Source organism: Panthera leo, chromosome B1, assembly GCF_018350215.1.
Source record: "Panthera leo isolate Ple1 chromosome B1, P.leo_Ple1_pat1.1, whole genome shotgun sequence".
NCBI classification, from domain to species: domain Eukaryota; kingdom Metazoa; phylum Chordata; class Mammalia; order Carnivora; family Felidae; genus Panthera; species Panthera leo.
The window spans coordinates 76585554-76607162 of record NC_056682.1 but is presented as its reverse complement, the minus strand read 5'-3'; the positions used below and the strand labels follow the sequence as shown (position 1 = coordinate 76607162).

The window sequence follows — 21609 nt, the reverse complement described above, 5'->3', positions numbered from 1 at the left end:
CTGGAGAGTGTGATGCTAAGTGAAATAAGCCATACAGAGAAAGACAGATACCATATGGTTTCACTCTTATGTGGATCCTGAGAAACTGAACAGAAACCCATGGGGGAGGGGAAGGAAAAAAAAAAAAGAGGTTAGAGTGAGAGAGAGCCAAAGCATAAGAGACTGTTAAAAACTGAGAACAAACTGAGGGTTGATGGGGGGTGGGAGGGAGGGGAGGGTGGGGGATGGGTATTGAGGAGGGCACCTTTTGGGATGAGCACTGGGTGTTGTATGGAAACCAATTTGACAATAAATTTCATATGTTAAAAAAAAAATCAATTGTCCTTAGATATATACACTTATTTCTGGACTTTCAATTCGATTTCTTTGTTACATAGGTCTATAACTGTGCCACTATCATGACTATTATAGGCTTGTAGTAGAATACTTTAAAATCACAAAGTAGGAATCCCTCAATATTGTTATTTTTTCTTTCAAGATTATTTTGGCTATGCAAGTCTATATGAATTTTAAGAATAAACAATTTTTAAAGTACTTTGTGTTGTATGGAAACCAATTTGATAATACATTTCCTATTAAAATAAATAAATAAATAAAGTATTTGTAAAATCTCCATGTCCTTTTCAGTATAATTTTTCATTCTCAAATTGAAACTTTCCATCAACTTAATTTTATTCTATGGTCTAAGATTCCATGAAAAATAGGGGCATTCAAAAATTATTAAGTTATAACAGGGCACCTGGGTGGCTCAGTCGGTGAAGTGTCCAACTCATTATTACAGATCAGGTCATAAGTCCAGAGTCATGAGATCAAGCCCTGTGTCAGGCTCCACACTGAGCATGGAGCATGGTTAAAATTCTCTCCCACTGCCCCTCTCCCCCACTCGTGCTCTGTAATAAATAAACAAACTAATGTTAAAACAAAACTATTTGTATTGTTATCACTCCTCTCTCTGATGTCATATCAACTTATTATGTCAGCAAGTTGTATTTAAAAATGTAAGAGAAGGTAAAGAATACAAAAGCATATACATTTGGAAGATTAACCTAATAAGAATTTTAAATTGCCTCATCAACCACACATCATACATAAATAAAATATTATCAATAAAAAACCTTAAATAGTAACAGTTTATATACAATGATTTGAAAACTATACTAGGATTTTTATTGGCTGTTCATATAAGAACTCATTAATATTGTAAAAAACGACCATTTGAGACATCTAAAATTAGCAATCTTTAGGTAGATGCTCACAATTTATTACAAAGAACTACATTACCTATAAAAAGTGCTTTCTGCAGTAATGGAGAATGAGCATTGAGTTAGAAACATAATACCCTCTGAAGACAGATATGTGGCTCAGTGGTATCAGTAAACACATTCTCAAAAAACTACTTCTATCAATAAATGTCCTACATACAAATATAATTGAGTAACTTTCTAAATAAGGTAGTGTAAAATAACAGACATAAGATTTATTTCTTCTGTTTGACATTATTCTATGTTATAACCAAAAGATTTATTAAATTCTATGGTAATTAGCCCAACTTATAGTTCTGTGTAAATGCTTAGACCTATGCTTAGCAAACACAGATATCTGAAATTTTACATCATTACAAACAATCTAGTCTGATATTCTAAGAAACAAAAATCTAAATGCCCTACAAATCACTAGAAGAAAGTCACTTAGGGTAATCACATATGTGAGCTACATCAGATTTTTATTTAGATTAGCATTTTAGATTACTATAGAGAATTCAGTAAGAAAGTAAACCATTCAGTGTATAAATGCCAAATCCTGCCTGCAAAATAACACTTTAAAAGACTTAAAACTAGGTGGATGCCTTACGTTTTACGCGTGAAGAAACACAAATGAACAGAAACGGCCAACAAATTTTTCAGCAGCTGGAAATGTTAAATTTAATTACTGAAAAGAAATCATGCAGAGAAGCTGGCTGACAAACAAGATTTACAGTGAATGCAGGAAGTCATGTCAAAGTATCGAGATCATTTTCAGTAGCCACTGATAAACAGAAACCCAGGTTCAAGGAATGTATGGATAATATAGATTATCCCAAAAACTGAAATTTTGAACAGCATGAAAACAGAGCATGCTGTTAGCCCATCAACAAGAAAGTATGTTTTTTTTAAAAAAAAACATTTAAACAGAAGATTTGTTATTACTCTGATAAAAGTTTAGTTTATATAGAATATGAACAACAAAATAAGCAATGCCATTTTTCAGTAATTAGAAAAAACAATTAAAGCACTATTGAGAGTAAGTGAATATGCTGTGAATAATTCCTGTTAAAAAAAATAATGATTGGAGAATTTTATTTGGCTCTGTATAACAGATCTCTGACACAAAAATTTTATTTATTCTACAACTTGGAATTTCAGTGCTTAAAAGAGATAAATATAGATACATACATAAATATATAGATACATTAACACAGATACACATATGGATAAATAATACTGCATTGTATTGATATACCACATTTTCTTTATCCATTCATCAGTTAATGAACATTTGGGTTAATTCCACTTTTGGTAATTATGAATAATGCAGCTATGAACATTCCTGTTCAAGGTTTTGTGTGGACATGTTTTCAATACCCTTGGATATATACCTACGAGTAGAATCACTGGATCATAGAGTAACTCTCTTTTTAAACATCTGAGGAACTGCCAAACCATATTCCAAAGTGGCTATACCATTTAATATTCACACCATTAGCATATGAGGGTTCTAATTTCATTACATCTTCACCAACTCATGTTATTAGCTGGCTTTTTTATTATAACCTTCCTGGTGCTTTGAAGTAGTATCTCATTGTGGTTTCAGTTCTCATTTCCTTAATAACTAAAGAAGTTGAGCATCTTTTCATGTGCTTAATATTGGCCATTTGTCTATTACCCTTGGAGAAATACCTATTCAAATCCTCTACCTATTTTTAAATTGTGTTATTATGTCTTCTGATCTATCTATCTATCTATCTACCTACCTACCTACCTACCTACCTACCTATGTTATAAGTATTTGAAAATCAGCAGTCAGTTCCTATTCACACTGTCTATAGATTTTTGAAACTGATGACAGGTACACAGGTAACCAATTTATACAGCTTACTTGGGGCTTCTTCACCTACTTTATATCTTCTACATAATAGCACACAAATAAGCATGAGACATCCCTTATTCCATTAACCTTGACTCTTTCGTTGAACCTGGTGTCAATGCACACATTGGAAGTTGCTATCTCCTTATGGTAACTTTATCGGTATCTTTGAGTGCCCAAGGGACATGCTTCTTGAAGTCCACTCTATGGATTTGCTTATGAATACTGATTTGTGTATTCCCTGTTCACTACCCTACTGATGGCAGAACAGTCCTTCTCTCCACCCTTCTTTGCAAAAGCCATTCTACTGAACTCAGGTTGGCAAGGAAGAGCATGAGGTATACTAAGAGAAGAAAAGAAGCAAGGTGAATAAAATTTCCATGTTGCCTGGAGGCAGAACAAGAGAAGTCCCTCTTAATTGCTGAACTCTAAAAGTTATTTCTATATTTCAGATACCAAACCCTTACTACATATAAGATTTGCAAATATGTTCTTTCTTTCTAAAGGTTAACTTTTCTTTCTTCCCAGTATATTTTAAATCCCAAACACTGTTAATTTTTATTAAAGTCCAATTTATCTATTTTTTCGTTGGTTGTGATTATTAGTTTTAAAATCTAGAAGACAGGAAGAATTACTATGACTATGACAAAAAGGAACATAAGCAGGGGCAGGCAATATGTAATTCAGGTTGGAACACATAAATTATTATTTTTTATCTTTCTGAATGAACTGTAGTATGCAATCTATGACTTTTTCACCCAAAATTGTAGTTATCATTTAAAAAAAACAGTTTTATTTAAAAATATAAACCGTTACTTCCCCAGTGACATTCTAAACTTTGACAATATTCATGCATTAATTATAACCACAAAGCAATTTTGAAACGTATTTTTTTTAAGTTTATTTATTTTGACAGTGGGGTTAAGGGGCAGCGAGAGAAAGGGAAAGAGAGAATCCCAAGCAGGCTCGCACTTTCAGCACAGAGAGCAACGTGGAGCTCAATCCCACAAACCATGAGAATCATGACCTGAGCCAAAATCAAGAGTCAGATGTTTAACTGACTGAGCCACCCAAGTCCCATAGAATCTTTTATTTTAAAAATTAGACTAAGGGGCGCCTGGGTGGCTCAGTTGGTTAAGCTCCCAACTGCGGCTCAGGTCATGATCTCTTGATTCCTGGGTTCGAGCCCCACATCTGGCTCTGTGCCACAGCTCAGAGCCTGGAGCCCACTTCAGATTCTGTGTCTCTGTCTCTCTGCCTCTCCCCCTCTCTGTGCTCTGTCTCTCCCTCTCTCTCTCAAAAATAAACAAACGTTAAAAATGTTTAAATTTAATTAATTAAAGTTAAAATTAACAGCATAGGTATATTAATGATTTCTCAATGCTCCATAAAGTGGATCTGCCACTATTTACTGAATTGTCCATTAATTTTTGGACATTATGACATTTACCAATATTTTTCTGTTATATTTATTATGGTGACATTTTCAAGGATGTAAATGTTTTGTGCTAAATTATTTACATAAAAAATTCAAAATAAAAGTTAAGTCAAAGATAGGCCTCCTTTTAAAGATCTTTCCAAAACAACTGTACTCATGGCTCCTGCATGGCTCATATAAGCATCTGACTCTTGATTCAGCTCAAGTCATGATCTCGAGGTCATGAGATCAAGCCCTTTGCCAAACCTGGAGATTCCTTGGGATTCTCTCATTCCCTCTCTTTCTGTCCCTACCCCACTCACACTCTCTCTCTCAAATTAAAAACCACACAAAACAAAAAAAAATAACTGTACTCAAGTAATGTTACAAGTAACATGTCCATTCAATTTTCCAAACAGCTTACTAGCATCCAGGTATAAAAAGAATAGTTGTCACCTTATTTTGCATTTTCCATAACTGACAAGCCATACTTTGTTTCCAATCTCCATCTTCCCCTCACTTATTTCTATTTTTATATATTTAAGTATTATTACATCATATCTCATTCAAAAGGTTTCCTAAATTTATTTTCAGTTTTCGTGTTTGTTATTTTGGTCACACAAGTGTCTACAATGATGAATTAATAAATCTATTCTTCTTAGATTGTCTGGTATTTTGGAACTCTGGAAAACTACTTGTTGAAAACAACCTGTTGCTGTTATGTGTCAGATACCTAATACAATTTCCACATTTAATTTTCATAAAGCTAATCATGCATTACTGAACATCTTGAAGAACAACCTAGTATAGTTATCATTTCAAATTGGACAGATATCATTTCTCTCAGTCCTTTAGAACTCCCCAGTGGAAATTTTACCATGATTATACATCAGGGTAATGTGGTTTAATTAATTTATTAATTTTAAAAAAGCTTTAAATAAAAACACAAAATGAATGTAAAAGGAGAGAAAAACATAGCTATCCAAAGACGTTACTGAATTAGAAAACAATTAAGTCAAACATTCAAAAAATAAGTCCAACAAAAACCTCCATCTGGTAAGATTTACCCATGTAATATAAGCGAATCTAAAAAAAATTAGTAATATAGAGCATTATTATAGATTACCATAATTAAAATTTTGTAATCCTAATAAAGTAAAATAGAAAATTCAGTAGACACCTACAGACATACATATCAACAAAATGCACACTAAAAAATTATAACTGTAGCATTTTTCATAATACCAGGAGAAAAGGAAAAACATAAATGTTTAAGTATGGAATCTAGCATTATAATAAATATACCAAGAGTATAGTACACAAAAATACAATTACTGTGTAAAGTAAGAAAAATAAGGAATCTCAGTAAAAGCTGATAATGCTAAGATACAGTTTTAAGTTAAAAACAGCTGGTGCAAAAAAAAGTATGTACACTATGCATTCATCTGTGTAAAAAGACATGGCGTATTTGTATTCCCTATATTGAATATCTCTGGGAAAATAGCCAAAGAACTGATAATACAGATTCCCAAGGGAAAAGGCTGCAATGAAGTTTTTCCTATAACCACTTTTGTGTAGTTAGAAATATGAATATATTAGCAATATTTTAAAAGCTAATAAAAAACTCACAGGGATGTTGGCATCTTAATAGAATACACAAAACTTGAGAATCTATTGCTCCACTCCTAACAATGACAAAATACAAATAAATAAAAAAGAACCAAACTCCAGAAAGTAACTATCCTTTTGTAGAAGAGAACAGACCCTCAGCTATTTTTATCTCCAGAAGAGCTACATCTTGAATGACTTGAAAACATTATGCTAATAAAAGAAATCATCATAAAACACCACATATTATATGATACCGTGATTCCAATTACATGAAATGGTGAGAAAGGCCAAATCTGTAGAGACAGAAATTAGATAAATAATTGTCTAAATTTGTAAATATTGGTGGCTGGTAATAGGTAGAGGATTTCTTTTAGGATAATAAAAATTGTGATGATGGTCTGACTCTGAATGTACTAAAAGCCAAGGAATTGCACATTAAGATGGGTTAACTATATGGTCTGTGAATTGTAGCTCATTAGTTTTTACATCATGCAGTATGGAACGTTTAACTTTTCTTTAAGTTTTGGTTGATCCAACTTAAAAAAAAATTAAGACACTAAATGACTAATTTATTATAATGTACAGTCCCTGAATGGATCATTTTCAGGACAAGTAGCTGTTAATGACATTTTTACATAAAAAGGCAAATTGGAATGTAGGCTAGATATCAGAGATAGTAGTAAATTATAACTTTTTATAAATAGTAATGATGTAATCATATAGAGAAATATCCTCAGGTTTGAGAAATTCATACTGAGGTATTAAGTGGTCATTAGTCACATGGTCTATAATTTACTTTAAAACACTTCAGTAAAAAAACAAGGCATACATGGCAAAATGTTACAACTGTTAAGTCTAACTGAGGAGTCTTCATTATACTTCTACTTTTATATATTTATTTAAACTTAATACTGAAAAGTTTTTACTTTTCACACAACTTAAAAAAAATGTTGCATTAGCTTAATGACTGTGATGAGAAAAAGGAAAAATGTATGGAACACAAGAGAATCATTTGAAAGAAGCCTTAACAGGCAAGACTAATATCATAAAAAGAAAGCCTCATTTAACAACAACAACAATAAAATGATATTGGAAAAGCTGGCTAAAGTATTTGATAATATCAAAATAGAGACTTTTACAATGCAAAGAAAAATATCTGAGATATTTTAAAAACTAAAACTGAGGTTTATATCCATAGCAAATGTTGAAGAATATTTAAATGATCTTGAAATGAGAAAAAACCTTAGCCTAGAAATAATGAAAACAATGATAAAGGAAATCCTTTGAATTATATTATATTAAATTTTAAATTACTATAAATGTATAATAAACATGACAGTAAATAAATTATGGGGAAACATACTATAACAAATAAAGGTTAATACCTATAAAATATAAAGCCACTGTATAGAAAGAAAATAATCATTAAGAAAATAACAAACATTTATTTTCTTTGCATAAGCAATGGAAATAATAGATATTTAAAAGAATAAAACTCATAATGAAGCACTGTTGAAGCTCATTAGTAATAAAAATCATGTGGACTATAAAACAAGAGTTCATAAGCTTTTACTTATCAAACTTAAAACTATTCAATTATGGGAGTAGTGCAGTGAAATGGAAAAAGTGTATGAGATGAAAAGTTTTCAAAAGAAATTTCTCAGTATGAATTAACATACTCACAAGAACTCAAACTCTGATACCAGATTTTCACTTAAATGAACTCAGCCTACTTAAAAAATGAGAAATGCAAATAAAAATTTATTAACATTGATATTCTTCAAAATTTTGTTTATAATAGAAGAAATATAGAATTTAAGTATCTATGAATAAAAACTATTAAAATTACTTATTACACGTTTGTATCAGGAAACATCACACAGTTATTACAAATCATGTTTTCAAAAAATATCTCATAATGGCAAACCGCACATAAATTATTTTCATATCAGATTTTACATATATATTGTAAATATTTATTTTTGAGACAGAAAGAGAGCACAAGCAGGGGAGAGACAGAGAGAAAAGGGAGAGAGAATTTCTAGCAGGCTCTGAGCTGTCAGCACAAAGCCCGACACAGGGCTCAAACTCACAAACTGTGAGATCATGACCTGAGCTGATAACAAGAGTAGGATGTTTAACCAACTGAGCCACCCAGGCACCCAAGATTTTTAATATTTTTAAATATTGAAGTATAACTAACAATGTTATATTATTTTCAGGTGTACTACACATTGGCTTAACAATTCTATACACTGCGCCAAGCTCACCATGATAAGTGCACTCACCATCTGTCACCATATAGTCAATAAAATGTTAATGACTATATTTTCTATGCTATACTTTACATCTGTGACTTATTTATTTCATAAATGAAAATTTACTCCTCTTGATCCCCTTCATCTGTTTCACTGATCCCCAACCATCTACTCCCTGACAACCACTACTTTGTTCTCTGTGTTTAAGAGCCTGTTTACTGGTTTGCTTTTTCATTTGTTTCTTAGATTCTGCAAAAAAGAGACATCACATGGTAATTTTCTTTCTCTGACTTATTTCACATTGAATAATCCCCTCTTTGTTGCAAATAGCAAAATTTCACTCCTAAATATATACCTGGGGCACCTGGTTGGCTCATTCAGTTAAAGCATCTGACTCTTGATTTCAGCTCAGATCGTGATTTTCACGGTTCATGGGTTTGAGCCCATGAACTCCACGCTGACAGCACAGAGCCTACTTGGGATTCTCTCTCTCCCTCTCTCTCTACCCCTCTCCCACCCACTCCCTCTGTCTCAAAATAAGTAAATAAATATTTATGTGTATACACATACACACACATACGTGTGTGTGCACGTGCACACACAAACACACACACACACACACACACCTTTGTCCATATATGAAAAATCTACAGTTGACATAATACTCAGTGGTAAAAAAACTGACAGCCTTTCCTCCTAAGATCAGGAACAAGAAAAAGATATTCACTCTCACCATTTTAATTTAACACAATACTGGAAGTCTTACCCACGGCAATCACACAACAAGAATAAAGAAGAGTCATCCACACTGGTAAGGAAGAAGTTAAACTGTCACTCTTTGCAGATGGCATGATACTATATATACAAAACCTAAAGAATCCTCCAAAAACTACTAGAACTATTCAATAAAAGAACTGAGTAAAGTTGCAGCATAAAAAATTAATACCCAGGAATTGGTAATGTCTCTATACACTAATAACGAGGTAGCAGGAGAGAAATTAAGAAAACAATCCCATTTACAATTGAATAAAAAGAATAAAACTCCTAGGAATAAAACTAACCAAGAAGGTGAAAGACCTGTACTCTGAAAACTGTAAACACTATTGAAAGAAATTCAAGGTGACATACACAAATGGAAAGATACTTCACAACCATGGATTAGAAGAATTAATATGGTTAAAATGTCCATAATACCCAACACAATCTATGGATTCAGTGCAATCCTTATCAAAATACTAATAAGCATTTTTCATAGAACCAGAACAAATAATACTAAAATTTGTATAGAACCACAAAAGACCCCAAAAAGCCAAAGCAATCTTGAGAAAGAACAACAAAGCTGAAGGCATCACAATCCCAGATTTCAAAATATGCTACAAAGCTGTAGTAATCAAAACAGTATGGTACTGGCACAAACAGACATACAGATCTGTGAAGCAGAAGAGAGCCCAGAAATAAACCCATGCTTATATGGTCAATTAATCTATGACAAAGGAAGCAAGAATATATACAACAAAGCAAAGACATTTTCTTCAACAAATGGTGTTGGGAAAACTGGCAATTATATGCAAAAGAATGACTACACTATTATCTTACACCATACACAAAAATAAACCTAAGATGGATTAAAGACCTGCATGTAAACCTAAAACTCCTGGAAAAGAACATAAGTGGTAATTTCTTTCAAATGGTCTTAGCAACATTTTTCTAGATATGTCTCCTAAGGCAAGGGAAACAAAAGCAACAATAAACTACTGGGACTACACCAAAATAAGGAGCTTTCACACAGCTAAGGAAATCATTAATGCAATCTACTGAATGGGAGAAGATATCTGCAAATGCTATGCCCAATAAGGGGTTAATAACCAAAATATATAAAGAACATATACAACTCTATACCAAACAAACAAACAAAAACAGACTAAAAAATGGGCACAGGACCTGAACAGACAGACATTTTTCCAAAGAAGACATACATGTTGGCTTTCCAAAGAAGCCAACAGACATATGAAAAAATGCTGGACATCACTATTCATCAGGGATATGCAAATCAAATCAGAATGAGATATCACCTTATAGTATCAGAATAGCTAAAATGATAAAGACAAGAAAAAACAAGTGTTGACAATAACATGAAGAAAAAGGAACCCTCAGGCTTGGAGAAAACTGCGTTGTTGGTGAAAATGCAAATCGGTACAACTACTATGGAAAACAGTATGGAGGTTCCACAAAAAATTAAGAATAGAAATATCATATGATCCAGTAATTCCACTATTGGGTATTTACTCAAAAAAAAAAGCTAATATGAAAAGTTATGTGCACCCCTATGTTTACCACAGCATTATTTACATTAGCGAATATATGGAAGCAACCAAAGTGTCCATAAATAGGTAATGTTAAATTTTTTGAAAGTATCCTTAGGAGTCTAATTTGGTCAGTGGCAACATTCAGTAAATGAGTAGATTAGTATATGGGTATTTTAAAAAGACAACAGGATATACACAGGACTGTTAAATACTTTTGCAACCTCTGTTAAGACTAAAATTTTTTAAGTTACAATTTAAAAAGAAAACAAATGTAGATAAACAGATTAAAGCAAGACAATAAATATTCCTTTAAATTTTTCATTATTTTCTAAGGTTTCTATAAAAAACACATATCACTTTTATAATTAGAAACATAAACATTTATTTTAAATAAAATAAATGACATTAATCCCAAAAATTCAAATACTGAAAAGGTAAGTAGGATAATTCATGAAAATCAACCTTAAAACCGGTAGTTTAAGTCTCTATTATTACATTTTAATTATGTTTCCTATACTTTCAGAACTGCCAAGTATATGTTAAATAATGTATTATTTTAACAGCAAAAACTTCATGATGCCATAAGGATATGAAGACACAGGTTACCCTGTTATGACACCTGGGTTCTGGTTCAAAACCATCAGTTTCCTAGCTATGTGACCAACACCAAATCCCATTCGCTCAATCCGTCCTACATAGTTAACAGATCTGTTGTGGTGCCAAAATGAGAAAATGTATGTTAAATCACCTAATAGATGGTGTTAGGCCACAAAACAACACAGTCATAACTTTCTTTTAGATTACATGAATTCAAATCCTAGCTTTACCACTTACTAGCTGTATGACCTAGAACAAATCACCTTACCTGTCTGCGCTTCAGGTTTCCTTATCTGTATAAAGTACCTCAAAAGATTACTATAAAAATCTACTTTATTCTTGGTATAGACTTAGATAAATATATGGTACTATATAAGGGTTTCTCAATTTTTAAACATTTTAAAGTACTGGATGGCTCAGTCAGTTGAGTGCCCGACAGCACAGGTCATGATCTCACAGTTTTGTGACTTTGAGCCCCAAATCAGTCTCTCTGCTGTAAGCACAGAGCCTGCTTTGGATCCTCTGCCTCCCTCTCTCTCTGCCCCTATCATGCTCGTGCTTTCTCTCCCTCTGTCAAAAGTAGATATACATGAAATCCTCAAAAGACATTAGCCAACCGGATCCAACAATACATTAAAAAAATTATTCACCACGACCAAATGGGATTTATATCTGGGATGAAGGGCTGGTTCAATATTCACAAAACAATCAATGTGATTCATCACATCAATAAAAGAAAGGACAAGAACCACATGATCCTCTCAATAGATGCAGAAAAAGCATTTGACAAAACATAGCATCTTTTCTTGATAAAAACCCTCAAGAAAGTAGGGATAGAAGGATCATACCTCGAGATCATAAAAGACATATATGAACAACCCAACGCCAATATCATCCTCAAGGGAGAAAAACTGAGAGCTTTCCCCCTAGGTCAGGAACAAGACAGGGATGTCCACTCTTACCACTGTTATTCAACATAGAATTGAAGTCTTTGCCTCAGCAATCAGACAACACAAAGGAATAAAAGGCATCCAAATTGGCCAGGAGGAGGTCAAACTTTCACTCTCCGCAGATAACATAATACTTTATACAGAAAACCCAAAAGATTCCACCAAAAAACTGCTAGCACTGATCTATGAATTCAGCAAAGTTGCAGGATATAAAATCAATGCACAGAAATCGATTGCATTCGTATACACCAACAATGAAGCAACAGAAAGTGAAATCAAGGAATCGATCCCATTTACAACTGCACCAAAAACTATAAAATACCTAGGAATAAATCTAACCAAAGAGGTGAAAAATCTATCCAAACTATAGAGAAAGCTTATGAAAGAAACTGAAGAAGACACAAAAAACATGGAAAAATATTCCATACTCCTGGATAGGAAGAACAAATATTGTTAAAATGTCAATACTACCCAAAGCAATCTACATATTCAGTGCAATACCTATCAAATTAACACTATCTTTCTTCACAGAGCTAGAACAAACAATCCTAAAATTTGTTTGGAACCAGAAAAGACCCCAATAGCCAAAGCAATCATGAAAGAGAAACTGAAGCTGGAGGCATCAGAATCCCAGACTTCAAGCTGTATTACAAAGTTGTAATCATTAAGGCAGTATGGTACTGGCCCAAAAACAGACACTCAGATCAATGGAACGGAATAGAGAACTCAGAAGTGGACCCACAAACATACGGCCAACTAGTCTTTGGCAAAGCAGGAAAGAACATCCAATGGAATAAAGATAGTCTCTTCAGCAAGTGATGCTGGGAACACTGGACAGCGAAATGCGAGAAGAATGAACCTGAACCACTTTCTTACACCATACACAAAAATAAACTCAAAATCATGAAAGACCTCAATGTAAGACAGGAAGCCATCAAAATCCTTGAGAGGAAAGCAGGCAAAAACCTCTCTGACCTTGGCTGCAGCAACTTCTTACTCAACACATCTCTGGAGGCCAGGGAAACCAAAGCAAAAATGAACTATGGGGACATCATCAAAATAAAAGGCTTCTGCACAGCAAAGGAAACAATCAGCAAAACTAAAAGGCAACCGACAGGATGGGAGAAGATATTTGCAAATGACATATCAGATAAAGGGTTAGTATCCAAAATCTATAAAGAACTTATCAAACTCAACACCCAAAAAACAAAGAATCCAGTGAAGAAAAGAGCAAAAGACATGAATAGACACTTCACCAAAGAAGACATCCAGATGGCCAACTGACACATGAAAACATGCTCAACATCACTCATCATCAGGGAAATACAAATCAAAACCACAATGAGAATACCACCTCACACCTGTCAGAATGGCTAACATTAACAACTCAGGCAACAACAGATGTTGGCGAGGATGCGGAGAAAGAGGATCTCTATTGCATTGGTGGTAGGAATGCAAGATGGTGCAGCCACTCTGGAAAACAGTATGGAGGTTCCTCAAAAAACTAAAAATAGAACTACCCTACAACCCAACAATTGCACTACTAGGCATTTATCCAAGGGATACAGGTGTGCTGTTTCAAAGGGGTACATGCACCCTCATGTTTATAGCAGCACTATCAACAATAGCCAAAGTATTAAAGAGCCCACATGTCCATCGATGGATGAATGGATGAAAAAGAGGTGGTATATCTATACAATGGAATATTTCTTGGCATCAAATAGAATGAAATCTTGCCATTTGCAACTACGTGGATGGAACTAGAGGGTATTATGCTAAGTGAAATTAGAGGAAGACAAAAATCATATGACTTCACTCATATGAGGACTTTAAGAGACAAAACAGATGAACATAAGGGAAGAGAAGCAAAAATAATATAAAAAAAGGGAAGGGGACAAAACATACATGGAGAACAAATAGAGGGTTACTGGAGGGATGGTGGGAGGGGAGATGGGCTAAATGGGTGAGGGACATTAGGAATAAACTCCTGAAATCATCACTGCACTATATGCTAACTTGGATGTAAATTTTTAAAAATTAAAGAAAAAAAAGTAAATATACATGAAATTTTTTTTAATTTAAAATGCTGAACTGGCAAAAAAAGTTCTCTTTTTATTAAAAAATTTTTTGCTAATGTGAAAATATATTTAAATCCTTCATCTAAAAGAAAAATATACAGATCTCTATATAAAGAATTAATCAAGCCTTATCATGGGATAGTTTTCATAATAACATTTGTTTTTAACACTTCAAATTAGCTTATTGGCCACTAGTTTGCAGTTTCACTGAAGCTAATAAGAAGTGAGTTCTGTACAGTAGATGAAACTCAAAGCAACATCAGTCAAAAGGACATTAAGAAATTCTTACTTGAAGTGGATTTTAACTTACAAAGAGTCCTAAAAATTAAATTGTTATATAACAATCTTGATCAAGTTTTCCAGATATGTTATGAATTTGAATAAACTAAACTTTGAAAGATAATTTTTTTAATAAAAATGGTGCAAACTGTACACCTAATACATATACCAATCATATTTACAAAACAGGGTCTAATGTTTTGCACAAAATGATTTTTTTTTAACTTTTTTTTTTTTTTTTTTTGGAGACAGAGAGAGACAGAGCATGAACGGGGGAGGGGCAGAGAGAGAGGGAGACACAGAATCAGAAGCAGGCTCTGAGCCATCAGCCCAGAGCCCGACGCGGGGCTCGAACCCACGGACCGCGAGATCGTGACCTGAGCCGAAGTCGGACGCCCAACCGACTGAGCCACCCAGGCGCCCCTGCACAAAATGATTTTTAATAAACATTCCTCCACAACTATAAAATTAAAAAATAAAGCCGATGTACCCCTAATCAATGATGTCATGACACTCAAGGAACATCTACCTAAATCAAAATCAGATGTCAAGGATATCCCACTCAAATGATAATCACACAATGAACTAAAGAGGTATATTTCAGATCTACACTGTCACCAATACCCTGATAATAAATGAAACAAGTCAGCTGTTTTACAATCATAAATGGTATATAAATACATGACAACATCTCTTTGTTGCATGAGAAAGTAACTAGCAATAGATAAAGTTCAGCCATTAGAATACAAGTGGTCTAGGACAAAATATGCATCTTGTAGAGCATTATTTAAGAGTTAAGATCAATACAGTTAGAAATATATCAAACATGAGTACGTCTCAATTAATCAGGGTTTTTATGGTATAAAAAATGGGAATTATTTTTCTATTGAAGTAAAGGCTAGTATGTAAAAAATACATCTTTGGTCTCTTAAAACTGAATCTCACATAGAACAGGTTAACAAATATATACATATTCTCTATTAAAATTTAAGTAATGATAAAATTTGTTAAGAAATACTTGTTTTTATTTAGGTATTTTATTGTCATGCTTTAAAATATTACCTTATAATACAGCAAATTTCAGAGCAAGATGATAAAGATTAAAATAAAAAACTACTAGAGAAAACATAAAACTAAATAGCTCAGAATAAAGCTGCTGTGTTTGCCAAAGATTAAATTCTATTTACACATTCTATAATGTGAACCAAATACATAGATTTCAGATTAAGAGATAAATTACCTATATCTGGATTCTACTTTTAACTCTGGGTTATCTTCTTTTACGCTGTTTCCTCATTCATAAAATGAGATATCATAGTTCTACCTCAGGGCTTTACTGTAAGGATTAAATTAGTTAAAACTTACAAAGCACCCATAAGAGTTCCTCACACAACTTAAGGACTCAGGCAGTATTAGCTACTGTTGTCACCATTATCCTTCATCTGAACTGTGGGCATACACACAAGCATGGACACACACACTGCATCAAATCAGTTTAATCTTTTGCAAAGCACAATGTTTTATAAGTATTTTTACTCTTTTCAATTCCGTATGTTTTCTCCTTCCTCATTCTCTCTCATTCATGCACATAAGAACACATATAACACCACCACCATCATCAAGAATTCAAACAACAACAACAACAACAACAACAACAACAACAACAAAGAATTAAAAGAATGAACTACAAGCTCAACCCAGAGTTACAAAGTAACTTCTCCATAAGCAATTAGAAAGGACATTAAGAGATAAGTTCCAGGTTAGGATGGTAGGTTGAATAGGCAATTAAATTTTTTTTTCTTTTCAATTCTTAATTGAAAAGAATTGAAAAAAATTTCAATTCTTAAAATATTAGCAAACAAAGAAATTTTTTTGAACAAAAAAAATTAATTAAAATAACTAAACAACAAAAGAAACGTAACATAAAGCACCAAACATTAAATAATTGGTTGCCATGAACATAATAAACATACTGGAACTAGAACTAAGGGTGCAGCAAAGTTTAGTTCTTAACCATGTCTCATGTGCTGAAAGCAATAATGTTAAGTTGACAAAATTCCAAGAATTTTTTTTAGTGTCTTCATATATGGAGACAAAGAAACTGAGCAGGTATCATCATTCTCTGCATCTTCTAATTGAAGATGCTGGAGAAACCTACAGGGCAAAAATAGGTGAAGCAAGGAAGCAAAAAGTAGTGCTAATTTCCCAGGACAGAAGGAGACTCAAGATTACTCTCTGAAATGATGGATAATGATTCAAAACCTAAACACATTTTTCCCTGATGAGATTTTTCCATAGCTTCTAATAAGCTGGAACAAACTTGGCAAAAGATACGTAAAATCTTACAAAAGAAAGCAAAACTTGGGTGTGCTAAAAAAGCCTCCTCAGGACACTTGGGTGGCTTAGTCAGTTAAGTGTCCATCTCTTGATTTTGGCTCAGGTCATGATCTCATGGTTCATGGGATTGAGCCCCATGTAGGACTCTGCATTAAGGGCACAAAGACTGCTTGGGATTCTTTCTCTGCCCTTCCCCACCCTGTCTCCCAAAATAAATAAACTTAAAAAAAAAAGCCTCCTAATCTATTTCAAAGAGCTCCCTCCATATCTTTATGGTAAGTGATACAATACTGGGCAAATATCACATTGCAAAAATCAAACTGTAGCTCAGAGAGGGGAAAAATTAGCATTACATACAGTGGACAGAAGGGAAGAAGTCATTATGACATTCTGTTGGTTTAGACCTGTCTAAATATCTGTCTGGGCAAGACATTCTAAGCATGAACAAGATGAAAACTAAAAGCATTGCAGTGATGCAAACATATATCACCAATCAATGAATAAAAACACAAGCTAAATAATAAAATATTTACATAAAACTGGAAGATTCTATACAAATAACAATGAATCCTAAGAGAATGTAACAAAAAGTAAAAGGAAATACTCCATGATTATTTTCTTCTAATGAACAACGTAACAAAAATATAACTGAAACACACACAAGGTTAAAATAAGTGAATAAGATAAAGAGAAAAGCTGAAGACCAAAATAAAACAAAGAATAAAACATTATCATTACAGACAAATAAACTACAAATATCAAGGACAATATGTAACACTAAAAATTTAATTACTGATGGCAAAAGATCAAAGAAAGTAAAAGAACAAGGAACTGACATGAAACACAAAAAGAAATATCTAACATAAATCTCGTTGCTAAAGAAAAAAATAAAATAGAAAATATTTAATTTGAAAAACTGAAGGAAAAATATAAATTTGCAAATAATAACAAAAGACCATATTCTAGGAAGACTGGATGAATAGGTATTCAATATTGAGCCACACTGCTGTTAAGGAAAGGAATTTCATGGGCAAATAAAGAAATCTCAGACAGAAGAGAAGGAAATAATTGATACGGATAATATCAGACTGGCCTCAAACTTCTCTGAAAGAACATTTAAAGCTAGAAGACAAAGAAGGAATGTCTACAAAGTTCTAAAGGAACGCAAGGGTTAACCAAGAATATAAAACTCATCAAGAAGTCATTCAAATATAAAGACACCTGGGAGGCTCAGTTGGTTGAGCACGTGACTCTTGATCTTAGCTCAGGTCATGATCTCACAGTGTGTGGGTTCTAGACCCACATTAGGCTCTCGTAGCATGGAGCCTGCTTGGGATTCTGTCTCTCCCTCTCTCTCTCAAAATAAATAAATAAACTTAAAAAATAAAATAAAAAGACAGCAAGCAAATGTTCTTAAACATGAAAAAGTTTTCAGTTTACAGAGAAAGTGAATCCTTGTGGGGAAAAAAAGTGATGAAAACTAGCCAATTAAGAAATGAGTCTGAAGAAAGAGCCTGTAATTAAGAAATTGTGACTAATAAAGGGGAGTATTGAAATCACTTAAATATTTCAATCACTTAAGTAATATTAGAATTGTGATTAGAAAACATGAATGTTATATATTTGGACAATATGAAAATTAAAGTAGAACTTTAAAAATTGGGAGGTAAAGACAAAAACAATGGAAAAAATATAAGAGGACGAATGCCCTCAGCTTTCATAACAGGTTGTGAATTGAAATGCAATTTAAAAAACAATGACATGAATAAAGCTCATTTTTAAAAAATGAGCCATCAACCATTTAATCTTTTCATAATTTATTGACCTGTTCTTTAAGAAAGTACTGTGGCTTTTTTGTTGTTGTTATGGAAACATTTCTTTCCCTTTTTCCTCAGTTTTAACTTTGCTAAAGTTTACATGCAATGCTGCAATAAACAGCCTAGTATGTATATCCTTATATACTAGTACTTTTATTTCCAAAAGATATATTGACCCAATAGGATTACTGGGTAAATGAGTATTTGTGTGTGTGTGTAATTATCAAAATACATATGACCATACTATACTGTCTTATAATAACACTTAAAATGTGCATTTCCACTAAAAATATACACAAATACTACTGCCCATCTCCCCTATCTCCTTCAGCAGTACATCACTCTATTTACTTATCACTTTTTACTAAGTGTAGAGAAATGAAAAATCATGATTTCTGTAATTTATATTTCCTTAGAAGTTTTTTTAATTAATATTTTATATGTTACTGGTTACTTACATTCTTCAGTGCAATTCCTATTCAAATCCTCTGAGTATATGTCTCTGGGTTACTTTTCTTTCATCATTTCATAAAAATTATTAATAGAGTAAACATATTATCATTCTTCCCATGTTCCATGATGTATTCACATGCTGCTGGCATCTTTCCTCAGTTTAATATAATGTGTAGTAATAGATGTGCACTTTTATACTTTCCTTTTTTTTTTTTAATTTTTTTAAATTTATTTTTGGGAGAGAGAGAGAGAGAGAGACAGAGCATGAGTGGGGGAGGGCAGAGAGAAAGGGAGACACAGAATCCAAAGCAGACTCCAGGCTCTCTAAGCTGTCAGCACAGAGACCAACGCAGGGCTCGAACTCACAGTGAGATCATGACCTGAGCTGAAGTCAGATGCTTAACCAAGTGAGCAACCCAAGTGCCCCTTACTTTTATACTTTCTAAGTGACAGTCTTAATTAGAAAATTCTCTCATATGCCTTAGATCCACTTTTCCAGTTTTCCAAATATTTTCCTAAAATATATACTATGTCATCTTTCATCCTTTTTTTCATTATTCCATAGAGGAGATTTTTTTGTATATGCTATCTTTTATAGTATCAATAAGTACTGTTTATCTCAAAAGGCAAGTTCAAAACTCTTTTTTCGTAATTCTTACATATATGTTAAACCATTTATTTTCCCATATGAATTGGATATTTGGATATTTTTAAAGGGATATTTAAGTTCCAAATTACTCCGCTGTTTTCCTGATGAATGGTATGCTAATGCATATTGTATTGAATTTACATATTTGAGAAAAACTGACATTTTTGTGTCACTAAAATTTTCTACTTTTGACTATAAAGGACATTATGGAGACAACTGAGAAGACATGAGTAAGGTCTGTAGATTAGTGTTATAACGAATGTTACGTTTCTGATTTGATATCTATGTAGAACGTACAGAACTATGTGAATTAAACCAGAGAATGGACGTAGGAAATTCTCACTGAAGGAATTAGAAACAGAAGATTACTACAAATTCAACCTGCTCTCAAATTCATAAAAACAAAGAAAAAGTGGGAGAAATGCAAATATAACACAATTTTAAGCATCACAGAATCCAGGAGAATGGTAAACAGGAATTTTTGTATTACTCTTACAATTTTTCTATTAGTATCAATTTATTTCAAAATAAAAGAATGATTCTCTAGCTCTGTCTCTCACACATAAACACACACAGAGCAACATGTACAACCCAGCTTAGAATGACTTTCCAGTAGTTTACATTTTGTTTACTATTAAGCTTTTATATTTGTTTCAAATACTTATATGTGCATTCTTATAGAAACTGACCCAAAACATTATTTTTATCTTAAAATTTTTTTATGTTTATTTATATTTTTGAGGGAGAGACAGAGACAGAGCATGAGTGGGGGAGGGGCAGAAAAAGAGGGAAACACAGAATCAAAGCAGGCTCCAGGCTCCAAGCTGTCAGCACAGAGCATGACATGGGGCTCAAACTCGTGAACCTCGAGATCATGACCTGAGCCAAAGTTGGATGCTCAATCAACTGAGCCACCCAGGCACCCCAACATTATTTTTATCTTAACTATAAACAGATCATACTACTGATTTCCATTCTTAGTGACTACTGCTTACTAGTCATCAAAGAAATGATACTAATTTTTTTAAATATTTATCATATCCAATAATTTTACCAAAGTCCCTGTTGATTCTGATAAAAAAGTGTTCAAGAATCTCTTAGTTTTTCCTGGATCATAGCATTAGCACCAAAACATCAAAAAATGGTAAATAATGATGATAGTAGCTATCACACTTTTTTTCCTGATTTTAATAAAAATGATTTCACCATTTAAAATGATGTTCAGTAAAGTCTTTATCATATTCAGACTTTTACCAAATATATTTTTTTCTCAGAGTTTTCTTAGGGTTGGCTGCTAAAATTTATCATATACTTATTTCTACATTTATTGATACCTTCATATGATTTTTCTATAATTTATTGATATAATTTATTTCATAGGTAAGTATCTTAATATTAAACACTCTTTGGATTGCGCAAGTAAATTCTAACTGGTTACAGTACATGATTTTTTCATTATGTTGTTAAATTGTTGGTTCAAGTTTTAGTTAAAACTTTGTACTCATATTCTTAAATGAAATTGGTCTCCTGGAATTTATTTTTCCAGTATCTCCTTCATGTTGTGACAGTTGTGTAACATGTCGTGGGAGTGCATTGTTTTTAATGCATCAGAAGAATATAAGCAACATTTGAATTACCTGCTCTTAACACTTTCCAAAACACCCAGATGGTGCTTTTTAAACTTTTTTCTAACTCTTAGCAAATGTTCTTGCCAAATCTTCTACTTCACCTTAG

At 32.9% G+C, this 21609-nt stretch overlaps 1 protein-coding gene across 2 annotated transcripts in view; it reads right to left on the bottom strand.

Moving 5' to 3' along the window:
* Positions 1 to 21609, bottom strand: part of LRBA (LPS responsive beige-like anchor protein) — a 794075-nt gene that overhangs the window by 442362 nt on the left and 330104 nt on the right. The window lies entirely within an intron of this gene.